Genomic DNA, 18,128 nt, shown 5'->3' on the forward strand with positions numbered 1-18,128 from the left:
ATTAAAATGCCCGGTTCATGCTGCGGTTTGATATACTGCATCTGTGTTCCATGCCTTTTTTATATGCTGAAGGTAAAAACACTTCTGTAAAGGATACATACAGTGCATCTGGAAAGTATTCACAGCGCTTCAGTTGTTCCACATTTCTTCATATTACAGCCTTATTCCAAAATGGATTAAATCACTGGGTCAAAGACCCAAAATGTTGAGTTTTGTTCTGGATTTATTTATGATTTATTTGTTATTTTTTCTTTGAAAGTATAAGATAAATTATGTTCTAGTTCCTGAGTATTCTATTTTCTACTTTTAGTTCCTTGTTCCAGTCTGTCTTAGTCTTGTCTCCATGTCTTATCTTCAGTGTTTCAGTATTTGTCATCCTTTCTATCTCCCTGGTCCTGTCCCATGTGTGTGTGTGGTCTCTCTGGTTCTGTCTAGTTCCCATGTTTGTCCTGCTCCCTATATTTATCCCTTCTTGTTTTTGTTTTTCATCCTTTTGTGTCCCCCTGTGGTCTGTCATGTCTCCATATTTTTGTCTTGGTCAGATTTGCGTCGTAGTCTGGATGTCAGTGTGTGTTTTAGTTTCTGTTTTATCTTAACAGTCCCTCATTTTGTGTTCTTAATGTTCAGCTTTGCTTCCACTGTCTCTTCAGTTAGATTTGGTTCAGCTGTGTCCCCCAGTTGTGTCCACCCTTCCCTGGTCTCGTCCTGTGCATATACCGTTCGTCTGTCCTTCTTGCCAGTGTAAATAAATCTGTGATTTTAAGTTTACTCTGCCTGCCACACGCCCGAACATGAAAAAATTCATTTTACGCACAGTCTCCCAAAACGATAAACTGAAAAAAGGTAAGTTGCCAGTTCATGGTCTTCCGTTTAATGACTGTTGATATGCACATGTACACCAATCACAATGACCATGATTATCACTCACAGAGAATTAAGCAATGGCTGCAACCACAAAGCAATAAAAGATGGTAAATTCACTCCCTTTTTACATAAATGGCCAGTAAAATGACCTTACAAACACTGTCTCATAATTACCATCTAACAATAAGAACCCTGGACTACAGTCTCACACAACAACAATTTCTCTTGTGGGATCAGTAAAGTATCTGTAAACAACCACTGTTGAACAGAGGTGGTGGCTTCAACACCAGCCATCAGTCACCCTTCTCAATCTCCACTCACATCTTATAGCTGGTGAATATGATAGGCTGGGGCAGGTTCCCCAGTGGCTTTACCAGAATACCCACACGCAGTAAACTGTTGTAATGCGGAAATGCTGTTATACAGTAAGAAGAGATGAGTAACGCTCTCGGATTGGCTACTTTCAAACCTTCCCCCTCTGAGTACAGGGCTATTTCACCATCCTCAAAAAAATGCGAGGAATATTTGCAACTTTGCGCGAACAATTATTTGTTAGGATCGAAGGAAAAAAACACCACTAAGGCCGCGATTTCGCGTGGGTACACTTTACATTTCTTAGTGACAACAACTAATTGTACAACGAGACAAAAACCAGCCAATCCCTTAAAGATTTTCTTCTTTTACGCTTTTGTGTCGCAACAACCAAAACAGAGTCAAAAAAAAAAGACGCTACTTGTGTCTTACTTCTCACCTTTGTATTCTCCAGGCTGACTCTGTAGCCTTCCCAGGTGTCCGTTGTCAGGATGGGCGAGCGGTCTAAGTTGCGGCCACTCAAGGTCCAACTCCCGGGTGGAGGCGTGGGTTCAAATCCCGCTCCTGACTTGACACTTTACATTTATTTATACTACAGGTCATGGTGGATAATAACACGATAGCCCGGCAAATATCTTGATTATAGTTGAAGAGTTCGAATAGGTTTTCCAAAGCCATGTTTTGTATATAAATCTGAAATGAAAAATACAAAACACAGAAATCCCAACATTTTTTTCCCGTCTTTCCTCCTTTTTTAGAGCGAAGTTTTCAGCCAATTCGCATTCACGCAGCACATAGCGTCATGGCTTCCGAGCTGCTTATTACCCAGCATACAGTTGGGCAGTGTCAGTGTGTGCATGTTTCACAGATTGTGGTGCAGGGTGTTTTGGTTCCACATAAAAATTTGGGTGATGGTGTCTGTCCTGTTGAAAACAGTTAGTTGTTGTTGATTATTGTCTTGACGGTGACTAGACTTTTGATTTGAACCGTGAGTGAGAATAGCATGTGTGTTTCTTTAGTGTAGTGGTTACCGCGCCGCGATGGCCAGTGGAATTAAGCTCATTCTTATTGTTAATTGCAAACGCAAGGTCACGTGAAAGTTAATCTGAGGTTAACTCATTCACTGCCATTGACGTCTATAGCCGTCAATTGCAGTGAATGAGTCAATGGGTTTAACTCATTCACTGCCAATGGCTGGCAGTGAATGAGTTAAGTCATACGCAAATCTCTACACAAGTCTTGTAAGAAGGGGTTTAGTTGTGTGAATGCTTCATGTAGACCAGGGGTGCCCAATCCCGGTCCTCGAGAGCTACCGTCCTGCAGCTTTTAGATGCATCCTTGTTCCCACACACCCGAATCAAATGAATGGCTTGTTATCAGGCCTTTGCCAAACACGATGGCATGCTGAAGAGGTAATCAAACCATTTGATTCAGCTGTGTTGGAGTAGGGATGCATCTAAAAGCTGCAGGATAGTAGCTCTCGAGGACCGGGATTGGGCAGCCCTGATGTAGACACAAAGCAATCACTGTCATCTGCATAGAATCAAATAAAACCATACGCTAGATAAAGGTTGCTTGTAGGTATGTGTAATTTGCCTAACCAAAGGTTTCATGCCCAAGAATGGATTTATTCTTTATTCTTTTATTGTGTATATTTCCAGTTTTTGTGTTTTTATCTGTTGTACAGTGTCCTTGGGTGCTTTGAAAGGCGCTATTTTTAAATAAAATGTATTATTATTATTATTATTAAGAATGGATTTACTCAGTTAAATGCAGTGCATGTCTGGATACTATAAAGATTGTTTCTATTGTGAAGATTGGAACCAAAGGTGAATCCAGTGTTTTGATGGTGATTTGCAACATGTGTAATGCCTTTAAAGAAAACTTCAGAAAAAGTAAAAAGGCATAAAAATGAATTTGTTTACCGACGTTTGACTTCAAATGCATTGCACGGCCTGACATAGCTTTACCTGCCAGGTTGAATTTGGAAGAATTTTGCTTGCATGTTTGCAGGATGGGTGAGTAGATTAAGATGTGCTGCACAAATCCCAGTGACTAGGTGTGAGGTATTAGTCCAAAGCCTTCTCCTGACAGCAACTTTTACCTACAGCCCTTTAGGTAAGCAACAGTCACACACTCTGTCGGCGACTCTTATAATGTCTCGCCACATTATGTCAATTTTATTATTAGATGGCGACCATGAGGGTCTGTTCAAGTGTCTGCCTGTGCACCTTTTTTGTGAACATGGAAACTTGTCCCTGGAGAATTTACATTACAATGCACTAGCTGTGCAGGTGCCTTAGGCGATGGACTTCAAAGACGTATAAGAGGAGTGACTACTTGGCTGTCGGGTCTCCAGCCATCCATGTCTGTGTCACCAAGGGAGCATAATCAAGACCCAACTCCCTCTGTCTATCAGGCAAGTTTCCTCATCGCTTCCAAGCCACCATTGTTCAGCATGCTGTTGGGCAGTGTCATTTTCTTAATCACAAATAAATTATGATTAGATTATTAAAAAAATATATATATATATATTTCAACAAATACCTGGATAATGATGGAAGAGTTTGAATCAGTGGTATAAATTCTTGTATTACCTATGATGTGTGGGTTTTTTTTAAAAAAATATGTAATAGTAAAGGTTCTTAAAATATACTCTGATGTCTTGTTTTCAGAATTTTGAGTTTAATTTTAGTGTTTTATTGGTCTACCGGGGTTGTCGGTTAAATAAAATAATTTGTGCTCTCCTTGATCTAAAAGCTGGAGCTGGTGACCTCCTCTTAGGTCTTTACTACAAAGCAATATTTAACGGGTTAGGGAGCAATCATAAGCTTAAAGTCAGATATTTCTGTTTCGTGAAAATGTTTTGAATGATGTCCAGCTATAAAGTTACAGCAAACTCTGCTCAAATTGTCACTAAATTTGTGTTTCTTCAGCTGGTGATATGGAAAATGTCTAAGCATTTTCTTGTCTTTCTATGTTTTTAGTCATCCAGGTCAAGGTACTCGTAAGCTTGATGAAAATAGGCGACTTGACTTCTTTAAGTCTTTCAAGATGTTTCATAACACTCATACTTTACAAAGCACAGTTGGCACAGTACATGAAAGGCAAAGAAAGACAACTTTGGAAATTACAAACACTGCAAATAAAAGCTAAAGACAGACAGGATCGAACGGACTTCACTAAACGTGGAAAGGACGTGCTCGCCAAAGAGCTAATATCTCCACAACAGCTGCCCATAATGGATCTCATCACAGTGATAAGAAATAATAAGCTAACACAAACGGAAGCAGAGCAAATCAGAATGAAAGTCCAATAAAAGTGCAAAAGTCCAACCTCACCATTCAAGAAAAGGAGCCTATTACATCCCCAAATAAAGACCAGAGCATCACCAGACTACCAGTCAGTGGGGAGGTGCACCATAGTTACTTGTGGGGTCTTCATATGGGAAGACCCCACAAGTAACTACAACTACAGCTACAACTTAAAAGGGAACAACCTTAGTACGGCTCTTACCCTGGCAATACCACACCCTGTATATATGGACTTCCGAAGACACATCATCCGCTGACTTCACCAACAAAGTCCACAAACTTATGCTGACTCCATACAAAGCCATAGTGTCCTTTGATGTTGCCTCACTTTTCACTTGTATACCTACAACCGAAGCAGTCAGAAAAACAACTACAGTAAGGCAGGTCCTTACACAGCAGAACCAGGTTCGAGTTAATACATTGTAATGTTGCTCTTTTATTCTAACATAACTGCTGCTCTGAATCATTAAACCTACTTACTTACTGTCTCATAGCCTAGTATAGGTCAGTAATCCATGCTAAAAAAAATAGTTGATGCATTCATTACCACTAAGCTGCATTATTATAATTCATTATTGTCAGGTTGTTTTAAAATTCCCTGAAAACTCTTCAGTTAATCCAAAATGCTGCAGTGGGCATACTAACAGGGACAAGAAATAGCTCATATTTCTCTTATACTGACCTCTCTTTATTGGACCCCTGCTAAATCTGTAATTCAATTTAAAATCTTTCTCCTGACATACAAGGTCCTAAATAATCAGTCCCATCATATCTTAAAGACCCCATAGTACTATATTACCCTAATAGAGCACTTCACTCTCACTTTCTTGCGATTCCTAGAGTTTCTAAAAGCAGAATGGGATGCGGAGCCTTCAGATATCAGGCCCCTCTGCTGTGGAACCAGCTTCCAGTTTGGATTTGTTACACAGACACCCTCTCTACTTTAAAGATTAGACTGTTTCCTCTTTGATAAACGATATAATTAACTCTCCTTTTGCTTTTCTTCAGAGAAAGTCACAGCAGATGGCTGGCCCTCCCTGAGCCCGACACTGCTGAAAGTTTCTTCCTGTTAAAAGGGAGTTTTTCCTTCCTGCCTTCAAAGTGAAATTAATTTGATTGACTGAATAGTTATATATGTGATATACATCCTGATCCAGTTTCTAATCTGTGCTCTACTATTCCAGCAGTATAAGAGACCCTTAGCAGCAGATTAGATCCAACATTTATATATTTATATATTTTTTTTATATATTTGTATAAAATTAACATTTTGTTAATAAACATTAATAAACCTTCCCCCAGTCGACAATGCACACTTAAAACAGGCTGTAAATAAAAGAATCAGTGAAAATGTGGCGCTCTAAACTGAAACATAACCTGCTCGGGAGCAGGTTGAGTATGAGTAACCATGGTGATTTACCTCGGTAATAAGAGAACCACTTTCCTGACACAGACAACTCTGACTTTAAGTTAAAGATTGCTCACTAACCCCTCTGGTTTCACACGTTGCTTTGGGCTATGAATCTGTTTCGAATGTTGATTAGAACCATGAGTTAGAGGGACACACACACATCTTCTTGTAGCATGCTTTTTAGGTGGCGTATGTTAATGCCCAGCTATATAATGGACTGTTGACCTGTCGAGGGGCTATCCTAGCTTTTGCTCTGTGACATTCTGTTATCTGCTAAAATAAAAGACCTGTTTTGTCTCTGGTACATTTGACCTTGGACGTCCTGGGCTCTGTACTGGGTAGCAAGTTCTTCTGTTAACTCGTTTTACTTACCCTAATGCTGGCAGTCAGGCCGACTGGTCACATGAACGTGGTTATTACCTGAATAAGTTAACCCAGGGTTTATCAGTTTAGTTGCAAGTCCATTCAGACGAACAGGGCAGTGTTGCAGCGGCTGACTAGTCACAGACATGGATAAGTCGACTGGCAGCAGAGCGGCTGATTTTACAAAAAAAGACTGAAGTTTATACTGTTTGAAGCAGGGAGACAAGGCCGCATGAAATGCTGACCGTGTGAGTTAAGGTTATATCTGGATGTGCATGATAAAGTTTGCATTCTTATTCTTTCATCTGCAACCCCAGTGGTGTTTAATGGTCTGAGAGCAAGTAAAGAATAAGTAGAACAAAATTAAAACATGGAATTATGCGCTTGAAAAATTTGATAGAAGGTCCACCGGCATAAGCCACGTTTTAGGATTATATATTGAGGCATATAGAATAATAGAGAGTTGTAAAATTGTTTGCAGGTACCAGGAGGAAAAATCAAGAAATAAAGCTGATAGTCTAAGAATTTACCCTTACCCCTACTTACCCTCTTACTAGATGTCTGACTAATCTTCCAGTAATTACGATGCAATTTTCCAGAGAATTGATTGGTCATCTCCAGACTTAACCTTCTCCAGAGCAGATTAGGTCTGCAGTATAAATGGGATAATCATGACAATGTATCCAGAGTGCCGTGCCAAAAAGTGTTTGCCTGTATTTAAACTGTTGTAAATGACTTGTTGGCCTATAATCTGTGAAGCATGTGTCAAACATATCTTTCATGATTGATATCGGGTCATTTTGAGCCACAAATAACATTCCTGTAGGAGCTGCCATCAGTTTGTTAAAAGCGACTTTTGTATAACCTTTATTTATCTTCTTCTTGGGCTTCCTCCGAAGGGTGGCTGGCCTCTCCCTTCTTCTCACCCAATTAGAGATGGGTGAGAAGTTCGGGCATTCAGGAGGGGCTCGGAGTAGAGCCGCTGCTCCTCCACAGTGCCTCTTGGGCACCTCATGGGTGAGGTTTTCCGAGCATGTCCCACTGGGAGGAGGCCCCGGGGCAGACCCAGGACATGCTGGAGAGATTATATCTCTCGGCTGGCCTGGGAACGCCTTGGTGTTCTCCTGGACAAGCTGGAGGAGGTGGCTGGGGAGAAGGAGGTCTGGGCTTCTCTGCTTGGGCTGCTGCCCCCCGCAACCCAGCCCCGGATAAGCGGAAGAAAATGGATGGATGGATTTATTTACCCAGGTAAAGAGTGTAATTGAAAGGTTAAAAATATCAAATTTTTAAAGAAAGATCTGACCAAGAGGGCAGCAGAAACTGTACAAACATAACAGTTCTAGAAAAATATTTCAAGTAGCCAAAAATTGACTTTTTAATTGTATTATAAAGCAGGTATAATAACTTTTATATATAGCTGTTTGTTAATAATAATCTATTTACCGTTATAAGCAGAGACATTACACAAAGAACACACAGATAAACATCGGCACAACACCTTTTATGCTATTAAATGTATTTTCCCGTAAGATAAAGCTGGATTTGGCGTGCTGCTATGTTTTCTACTTGTAGAAGTGCTTTCTTTATTCCTGCCTCTTAGTAAATAAAAATTATTTAAGATCGAAAATTACCAGAGTCCTGTGCCATCAAAAAATGACTTCATTAACAACCTGCGGTACTGCAAAAACTCTTGAGTCCGCTGCACAGATCGGGAGCTGATTTTCACTCAACTCTGTCGGGAGTTTGAAAAGCCGGGTGTTTTACATTGATTGATCAATCATTTTTTATTTGAAGTGACGTTAATGTTCTGCACACAGTCTGATAAAACACAGTCCTTTAAAATTGAAACGCAATCAGATAGCTGACCCAACAACAGTTTTCGCCCTATAAACTCACTGCAGTGAAGTTTATTTGTAAGAATATAGCGAGAGGGGCCAGACTCAGGGGTAAAAGCCCTGTTTTAAAGGCTATGAGTTTAATGGACTCCAAATGGAGACCCATTGGTTAAAAACACTCTCAAAGAGGCGAATCTTTCCTTCTCATTCTGTGTAAAACGACCTCCTTTCCCTCTTTTACGCCTCTGTCTCCTTTTCTCCTCCGGTGGCCAGGCGGGCAGTTTTCACATAAGCGCAGTTGTTGAGGAGGGAGAGAGAGCGCGCTCTGGGCTCTATTGTTTCATTCCACTTCTCCTTCTGTTTCTCGACGCGTAAAAACTTTGCGGAGCACCCTCCCCTCTGCTTCCCTCCTCCCCACCACCACCTTCTCCTCCTCCTCCTCCTCCCCCTTTCCCTGCGTGCGTAATTAGTTGGAGAGTGTTTGGAAACTTGTGATGGCCGTGAAAAAAATCTCACTTTATTTCTGACACCTGTTGCTGAGAGCACAGCTCACAGCGCAGCGAGTGCCACTCTTTTCTGTCGGGACTTCTGGATACTGTCAGTCGCAAACCTCTGTACATTCCCACAAATCAACTTTTTTCCTTTGTTCTTTTGCTCTTTCTTTACTCAAACAACGACTTTCGTGTGACATCGAGGAGTGAAAGTCAGACTGTGAAGCGTGCTGCTGTGGGATCTTCCCGAACGGGATATCTCCTTCCATTGAAAACAGCGATCTGTCTGCACTTTCCCAACCGGACAGAGAATAACAATTTTCGGTCGTTAGCGCTTCTGATGGTGGGTGGAGAAAGTTTTCTTGGACAACCGATCAACGACGTTAATCCAGCACAACACACCAGGTAAGAGCATTCGTTTTAAATACTTTACGAGGTGATAACACAAAGTACACAATGGGAATGTTAGCGGTGGATTTCAGGTGTGTGATTTAACTTTTCAGTGATTGTGCCATGACTTCTGATAGTTTTACAGTGTCATGTTTCTTTTCTGACTTTGATCTTTGTCCCACAAGATGAGGAAACTTTAAAACTCAAACTTTGCAAGAGTGGATGTGGTTTTCAAATCATAGATCTGAACTTGAAATTTCGCCGTTCCTGCGCTCTCTGAACAGGACATCTGAAGTCAGTGTGAAAACATTTGGGACTTTGTTCCATTTGAACTTTTTGTCCCCTCGATGTTTCCGTTGTCACAGTCTACTTGCAGAATGGGCTTATTTCATTGAATTTGGCTTGCACATGACAGTGGTGAAATGCAGAGTGTGTCTGTTTCTGCGTTTGTGCGTGTGCCAACCCCATCGGCCCAAATGAAGGCAGCCCTCTCGCTTTGCGGTGCAGACCAGAACTATTTTGGTCGAAATGTTGCACAAATGTTTCTCTCAGTTTAGAGAAATTGCTCTGCCTTCATCTGGACCAGAGGACTGGATGGCATCTAAGTCCGACTGTAACTGTGAGGGAATGTTGGTTCACCATTTAATTTTGCTGCCCAGCGTAAAACTCATTGAACCAGGAGTCTCTCCCTATTTTGCGCGAAAGTCTTGGATGTAGCAGCTGGAATGTTATTTTTTTCTTTTTCTTTTTTGACTGAATATCTACCTTATGATACAGTTTGTGGCCTCTGAATTTAGTGTCACAGCTGTATTTTCGAGACCAGCTGTGCAATCAGCAGGTAAAAATGCATGGAAATGGGAAACCATAGCAGACTATCCAAGTTTTGAATAAAAAATTATCTTTTTTGTGTCTATAAAGGGTGGATTGTTCATTAGTGAGATCTAAATGTTCCGTAGCACTATGAAAGTGTATTTAAATGTCTTGATAATATAGATTATTGTGTCCTTATGTAGAAGTTTCTGTGTGTGTTCATGTTAATGAGACACTCACTGACCTATGCACTTTCAAGTTTTTATGGTGACTGTTGACCACTAACAGTGGGAAAAGTAAACCATTTAACATAAAGAATAGCATCTGGGTTAACCTTATTGTCTAGTTCTTCACATACACTTTCATCCCAAATTCATGGATAACTTTAATATCCATTAAGTGTTCTCTCATAATAAACTCCTTAAACTTTAGCTGTATAGTCTAGCAGTGTTATTGAGGCTGATGTGTCTTTTTCATTCCTTACAAAACAGAAATAAATTCATACTCATATTTCAGCAGAATCAATTGTGGCACATTTCTGTTTAAAGGAAAAAGAGAGAGGATAAATCCTCAAACTCTCACATGTCCACCTTTGGGGTTGTGTCACGAAGGACATCCAGCCTAAAAAAATCTGCCAAATCAGACACATCCATCCACTGTGGCGACCCCTTGTGAATAATGGAGCAGCCAAAAGCAGTTTATTATCATTTATAAAGACAAGTTAGATTAACTGGTGACAAATGCAGCTTGGTGTTGTAACCGAGACATGTTTGCAAGAAGGTGACCTAGCAGAGGATGATGAGGTTTTTTTTAACCGTCTGCCTGGGATCTGAAAGCGGGCTCAGATCAGATTCATGTTCGACGATGTTATGGCTGCAGACGAGCTGAGAGAATGTCGAGGTCGTCTCTGGCAGTGACGTCTCCGGCTCACTTTGTGTTTCTCATGGTTTTAAAATCCGAAACCCACATGAAATGTGGCCCGAGCCGACAGCCGGGCTGATAAACCTTGCAAGAGGAGAGGTTGTGTGTGTGTGTGTGTGTGTGTGTGTGTGTGTTTCAGGATAGATAGTAACATTAGATGTGTAGATAGGGGTGCTGAAAAGTGTTGCTGTCAACAAGTTAGCCATTAGAGAGAGATAATCTCTCTTCCTCCGCCCTCCCGTCTCAGTCAACTTCTGTTCTTTCTCTTCCATCCCCCTCACTGTTTCACTCAGGACCTTCATTTTTCACGTGCCTCATCTATTCTTACTTTTCTTCATGTTCTCCACTTGGGTTTGGTTTGGGTTTGGTGAGCAGTGAACCAGACTTTTAGACTCACCCGATTTTATGCAACAGTAACATGTGGAAACTGTGGAGCAGTTAAAATATACTTGGGTGCCAGCAAATCTGTATTCTGAACATCTTCTCATTCATTTACCTCTCTCCGCCTGTCTGCCCTCTAACTGGTGAGAAAGACCTTTTTTTTAACTGAAGCGCCTCTTGAGTGTCTCATCCCCTGGGACTCGGTAATTAGGGAAGGGGAGTAAGTGAGTATGTGTATTTGTCTCCGCACTAGACATTTGAGAAGATGGCTTGTCTGCAAGCACAAATGGGTCCTCAAGGTCATTCAAGAAGGTCTGTGTGTGTTTGTGTGTGTCCCACGTGCTCAGAAGCAGTAGATTTGGGAATGAGTAGGAATTGGGAATATTTCATTAAAGTGGCTGTTCAAACATGTGATTCATGTAAAGTGAAAATAATCAAATTTAAGTTTTTGAATGGATTGTCTGCACTCAGTGTGTTATGTGACACACGTGTGTGTATTTCAGCCTTCCAGGAGCCATAATGACTAAGTTGGACTCTCTCTCACACACAGATGGTGGTCAGTTTGAAGAGGATGGCCTCTTCGGCTCTCTAGCTGAAGAGCTGCTGTTTTAAACTCTTATTTCTGATTGGCTGTATTGAATCTTTGGAATTCTTCTCAGTGTGTAACCCTCCAGTCCTCCCCTGATGTATTTTTGATTTCAGTGAAGAGGTTTGCAACTTACTCTTTTAAAATTTAAAAACGAATTGTGTCGCGAACCGAGCGACACATTTTTTTTTTAACAAAGTTGCTTTGTTTTGTAAAATAAATGCCCTATAAAATATTAGCAAAAACTATTTTGTCATCCCAAAATTCCTCATTTATGAGAGGTGTGAAATGCAGATTAGCATGATTTGCCACATTAGCTGTGTGCACATGATCTCACGGAAGTACATGTTTTTCCATTGACTTGAGAAAAATCTTACGCCCAACGTGGGGCTCGAACCCACGACCCTGAGATTAAGAGTCTCATGCTCTACCGACTGAGCTAGCCGGGCTGCATGGATGATGCACAGACATGCTGTGACTGATTGTAATATGACATTACAGTGCTATTATTCACGAGCACATCGCATGATATCGGTCATGCGATGTGCTCAGGTATGGTTAAAAAAAAAAATCAATAAGCATAAAAGACGCGCAACTTCTAGGTCTGTTTAGTGAAGCCTACATTCTGTTTATTGGACACCAGGGGGCGACTCTTGTGCTTGCAAAAAGACCATTGAAAAACAGCCATTTATCTGTGACCTCAGTGAGTAATTTCCTGATGTATTTGCGCCCCCAGGCACTAGTTTCAGGTCATATCGTGCAGAAAATTCAAATGGTGACGGTGAGAAAACTTTAAAAACAGGACAGGAGGACCTTACCGTGGCTACATGCATCGTTTGCACTGCGGTACAGTGTTTTAAAAATTACTTATTAATGCTGTAGTTTTTAATAAGGCTGATGCTCCAAAAAGTTCTGTACTACAAGGTGAAGGCAGTGCGTGTGTGTGTGTGTATGTGTGTGTGTGTTTGGCCCTTCTGAGTCGACGGTTCAGGATATGACATGATGTCATTCGGGGCAACAGGGTGGAGTGAGATGGGGTTAGAGCTTGGCTCAGATCCCGACTCCAGCAGCCCTAAAAATGTGTCTGACCAGCAAGTATGTGACTGGCCCCGCTTGTCTGTGCGCTCGTACGTGTGTGAGCATGTCAGCCTCAGTGTGTCAGCGTATGCGGATGTGTATGGTCAGTGGTCAGCAGCTGTATGCTAGCTGTGTCCTACACTAATAGTAAAAGTGGTTTATTGGGCACTTGACAGGGTCTGAAACCATTTTATAAATCCGGCGGCTGGTACAACGGAGAGAGACGCACACCATGCCGCCACAAGACACACAACACCAGAGGAGCTGCAGCTACTGAGCACTGTTGTGTCTTAACTAACTAGGAAAAGGAGAAAATGTCTCTCCTCACCATAGATTCACATGCTTTCAACCCATGACAATAGAATTTATGATGAGCCAACTATGAGTATAGACTATAACTCTTAGTATTAATTATCAGTTTATTTCACTTTTGAAGAGACTTCAACTTGCGGTCGAAAAATGAAAGCAACTCAGATGTGGCACAAACTGCAGTTCCTCTTATAGCCACTTGAGGCAGGCTCCAAAAGTGAACCAATGCCCATAAACTCAACAGTTAACATGAACACCTTGTGAAAATAGCATGTTTACAGCCTAGTACAAAGAATTAGCTAATTCCCCCCTTCATAATAACCGTGTGATTTGTTTAAAATTCACCTATTTTGATGATGCAGCTTAAAATCAGGGCGTGGGTGCTTTGATCGATTGATGTACTGTTACAAGCAGCTGTAGCGGACGGCTGTCTGCTAACTGTCACCTTTTGCTGGGTTGTGTGTAAATGTTTGCTTCAGTTTCGGTTGGTGAAACTAGTATTTACAAAACCAACAAGGCCAAAATGTTAACATGAAACCTTCAAAATGTAGAAACCATGGAGCCTCATCTCATTTAGAAGCCTTTCATTAAAATCCTCTATCATCAAAAGTATCATTTGTCAGTGTTGTGGTGCATAGTGTGTAAAAGTTGCCAACACTGTGCTGACTCAATAACTGCAGAGCTCCAAACCTCCTCTGGCATTAACATCAGCGCAAAACAGTGCGCTCGTAACTTCATGATGTGGGTTTCTGTGGCTGAACACCTCCTGCAAGTGTAATGTACATGAGCACTTCTTTCTGTACGGCATTTCATCATATCGACAATGTTTTATGTAATTATCTGGTAGGTGTTCATATTGTAATATTGTTCTTTGGGACACTCAAATGTCTAAGTCCGGTTGATGATGTTTAATGCCTGTGTATGGTTGTCGTGACTGGTTGCTGTACTGGAAACAGGAAACCAGAAGTTGTCTCCTTTATCTTCACTTTAAATTGACCAATTTCACCTTCATATATTTGTAGTTTTTTCATATGCAAATTAAATGCAAAAAAGTTTAAACTGACTGTGAAACTGTGTATTTTATAGTTCTGTGTAACTGAGAATTATCAGTGTTAGTTTACTTGAAAATACATCAAGACATCAGTGTTGGAAACATTACCCTGCCCTCAGTTTGGACCTGCAGTCTGCACACCTGAGAAAGTTTCTTGAAATAAAACTGTGTTACCGCACATACAGTAAATCTAAACAACACATTTTTCATTTTCCCTTCTCCTCAGTTGCCCTGATCCAGCACTGATAAAACTATCAGCAACAAACCTGCACTGAGGTTGAAAGCCAGTCACACACATATGCGCAGGATATAGACAATACACAAACAAAAACTCAAACAAGCATTTTATTTAGCACATGCTCACTACAGTAGGTCTGTTCTCATTTCGTTTTAACTCTGTCCCGCTTTCCTAGTTTCCTCTTTGTTTGTTCTCTTCGTCTCCGTGTGCCTCGGTACTTCTTTGACTGAATAGTGATTCAGTACTATTTTGGCTGAAACCCTAATGAAGGCGTTTTCTATTTTTGTCAAAAAATGTACAACGAAGATTAAGACTGTCACACTCATGAGGCAGAGCAGTTTCCCTATTCCCATTTTTAATTAAAAAATATGTCAATGTACTGTTAAAAAAAATGTCCGTCAGCATGTGTGGATAGTGATAGGACTGAGCATTAACCATAGGACTCTATCCAAGACCAGTTTGACATAGTAATAGTTGTTTGAACTCTTTCACCTCTTAATTGATTTATATTAACTTTTGTTTATAAAAGGGCATTGCAGTTAGTTCTGCTCTTTATTATTATGGCAGTCTTCTACTGTAATACATCATTACTGCTGGACTCGGTGTACGGAGAGGTGCTCTGCATTCTTAGAACCAAATGTCTGTTGTGCGGACGGCCCATCATTCTCACTTAATACTGTTTTTCAATTATTTGAAGTCTACTCTAAAAAGATTCTCGCCCAACATGGGGCTCGAACCCACGACCCTGAGATTAAGAGTCTCATGCTCTACCGACTGAGCTAGCCAGGCTGTAGCACCAGCTAATAGTAGGGAGTAGGGAGTTTTTCCTTGCCGCTGTCACCAAAGTGCTTGCTCTTAGGGAGTCATCTGATTGTTGTCATTTTCTCTGTATTATTGTAGGGTCTTTACCTTACATAAAATGACCTTACATTACAATATAAAGCCCCCGGGGTGTGTTGTTTTTGTGATTTGGTGCTAGATCATCAAAACTGAATTGAATAGAAGGATAGCAGCAAGAGTGATAGTGAAGAAAATGCTTTGTCAAGAGACTGCATGCCACCGATTGGTTAGTCAGTGGCGTCACTCGATGAGTCATAAGAGATGCTCCTTCACAAAAGTCAAAACCACCATTTTTGAAGCACAGCAATGGCAAAATGGCCACATAAAAACAAGCACCATGGTCCCTAAGTCTGACAAAAAGCCGCAGGAATACCATCGTTGCGACGTCTTCCATTGTTGTGTGTCTGTGGCATACATATGACATCACTTTTGGCCACGGCGCTATAACCATGCACATCAGGTGGTACCCAATTGAATGGAAAACGTTTGAAACTGAGTGAAAGCACAAGTGGAAAAGGCCTATTAGTTAGAGGGTTAGATGGCGTGGACATGTGCAGGGGGTGTTGTGTTCTAAAATCTTGCGCCCAACTTGGGGCTCGAACCCACGACCCTTGTTGTTGTTGTTTAATGATAAGTTTTGTTTGACCAGTTTCTGAAAAGGTATAAATCGCCCTGTCCTTAATCTGCTTGGAACTTTTTATTCTGATGGAAGTGTTTAATAAACTCTCTTAGAAGAAACTTGCTTAGAGGTTTGATATGCCCCTTGTTGTGTCATTAAGATGTTTTAAAAAATCAAGTTTTTCACACTGATCTATTTTTTTGGCCATGTTACCTTAGATGACCAGACACAGTTCGTGTGTGTGTGTGTGTGTGTCTGGTGGGTCGCTTGTTTGTTGACCCTTTTTGGTCATCTCACTCTGGCTGCTGTCAGCCTGTCAAAACACAGCAATGAATGCATCTGTTCACATCAGCAGGGTTTTCCTTTGCACACACACAAACACGCACACCCCCCAACTTGACTCCCATTTGGAGGATGCGAGCTGGTTTACAGCAAATGCAAAACATTTTCATAAAATTGATAATGAGCACTGTTTCTGATGGATGTAAAGGGAGATGGATGAAAGAAAGGGCAGAGGAAAGCACAAGTCCAGATGAAGAGAAAGAAAGAGTGATGGTAATGAGTGAGGTTTAGTCAGTCAGATGAGAGGAAACTCTGCCTCTTACTGGTGAAGATCTGCTACTGCAGCACATCAAAGGAAACATGAAGGGAATAAAAACGAGAACACAAGAGTGTTGTATGACTTAATAATTGCAGCGCTGTGTTTTATGCATCACGGATTTGGATCACTTTGCAGTCACTGCGGTTTTCTTTGTGCTTTGCAGAATTGTAAAAAATATATAAACCACGTGGAATAAAGAAAGTCAGCTAGAGAAATGGCAACAGATGAATTCAAATGATCCCTTCACCATCGCCGGGTTTCGCTTGTTTGTGAGTTTTACCGCATAATAAAACGCCGGCGTATGATCCACAAAGTCTCACAACAGTGAGTTTCAAGCTCTTACAACTAGAAAGGCTCCTCACTCTCCGTGTATGTAGGTGTTTTTTGAATTCTTGCTATTTTTCATCTTGTCTTTTGATTTTCTGTTTTATGCAAAAAATCATCCTTTATTTTCTGGTCTCTTTTTACTCTGTTGTGTATTTTCTTCCGTGTGTGTGTGTGTGTTGGAGGAGTGGTTACAATATAATGAGATTCCCAGTGCCCAGGTGTTCTTTCTAGATAATTACTGAGTGTGTTTTTCTGTAGCCAATCTCTGAACTGAGGCAATACCAAATCTGTCAACACACCCACACACACTCATGGGACGAGGGCGAGGGGCGGGGGATTAAATCAGAAATTTATTCCCACTATCTTGTTTCTGATGGCAAAACAAAAAAGAAAAAAAGAAAAAAGAAAGAAATGTCATTTTAGTCGTGAATCTTTGTTTTGTTCCCTCTTTCTACCTTTTTCTTCAAGAATTCCTTTATTTTCTTTTTTCCCAGTCTCTCTCCTCTGAGCATCCTCCTTGTGTTTATCGTACACTCTTGCCTGCAGTGTGTGTGTGTGTGTGCAGAAGGATCAACAAAACATTAGTGCATTGTCTGGTGGGAGGGGGAAAAATCACAGAGCGAGCACACGACATTGATTTACACACAAATACGTGCGCAATTTTTGTTTTTCAAAAACACATCCATCACTGATTGGCTGAAGTGATTTATTAGGAAGTGATTGTTGCTGAGGTTTTGTAGACTGGACAGACAGGAGCAGAGCACTGCATTGCGTTATAAAAAAAAAAAAAGAAAAAAGAAAGAGGACACTGACTCTTTGCCAAATGAGCTTTCTGGATAACGAGGAGACTGTTTCACCTATGTTTGTCCACTTTCTTTGAGGTTTTATGACTCCGGGCTGCTTTATACCCCGCACTGAACATCAACAGAGGCCAGGGCCTGCAGTTAATTGAGTAAATTGTTCACCAACATCATTTCACAATGCTAAAATTAAAACACTGTCACTGTTTAATCCATTTCTTTAATGAGATTGTTAATGAAAAGAGGAAAAAAAAGAGTTTGAATTATCCTTTAAACGAAAATCAAGACAAAGCAATCTCTGCAAACGCTTTGTTAAAAAAGACAATTTAGTGACTGTACTTTGGAGTGCATTAACAAACTGCAGTGAAACAGTAATGATATCCTAGCACTGCTTCATAAAGCTGTTGGCAGTGGCTGTTTTGGGCAGCAGCTCACAAACCTTTTAAACCCTGCTAATCTTCGGGCATAAAGGGTTAAAACACTTAGCCCCTGAATTTTTTTTATCCTGCATATTTTAACACATCCGGCAGCATATATTTCACATCAGCGTCTGCCACTGCTGAGCTGCCGCATTGTCTGTCAGGCGCA

General features: G+C 40.9%; 1 protein-coding gene and 2 non-coding genes across 5 annotated transcripts in view; 1 reads left to right on the plus strand and 2 right to left on the minus strand.

The window, feature by feature from the left end:
• The first annotated feature begins 8,433 nt into the window (after positions 1–8,433).
• The window catches only part of wnt5b (wingless-type MMTV integration site family, member 5b), a 99,563-nt gene continuing 89,868 nt past the window's right edge, over positions 8,434–18,128 (plus strand). For all 3 annotated transcript variants that reach the window (XM_026148316.1, XM_026148320.1, XM_026148319.1), the window contains exon 1: positions 8,434–8,995. The gene's annotated coding sequence lies outside the window, so the exon portion shown is untranslated. The remainder of the gene's footprint in view (positions 8,996–18,128) is intronic.
• Positions 12,055–12,127, minus strand: trnak-cuu (transfer RNA lysine (anticodon CUU)). The gene has a single exon. It is a non-coding gene; the product is annotated as a tRNA-Lys (tRNA).
• trnak-cuu (transfer RNA lysine (anticodon CUU)) lies at positions 15,070–15,142 on the minus strand. The gene has a single exon. It is a non-coding gene; the product is annotated as a tRNA-Lys (tRNA).

This window comes from Astatotilapia calliptera, chromosome 17, assembly GCF_900246225.1.
Source record: "Astatotilapia calliptera chromosome 17, fAstCal1.2, whole genome shotgun sequence".
In the NCBI taxonomy this organism is placed as follows: Eukaryota; Metazoa; Chordata; class Actinopteri; order Cichliformes; family Cichlidae; genus Astatotilapia; species Astatotilapia calliptera.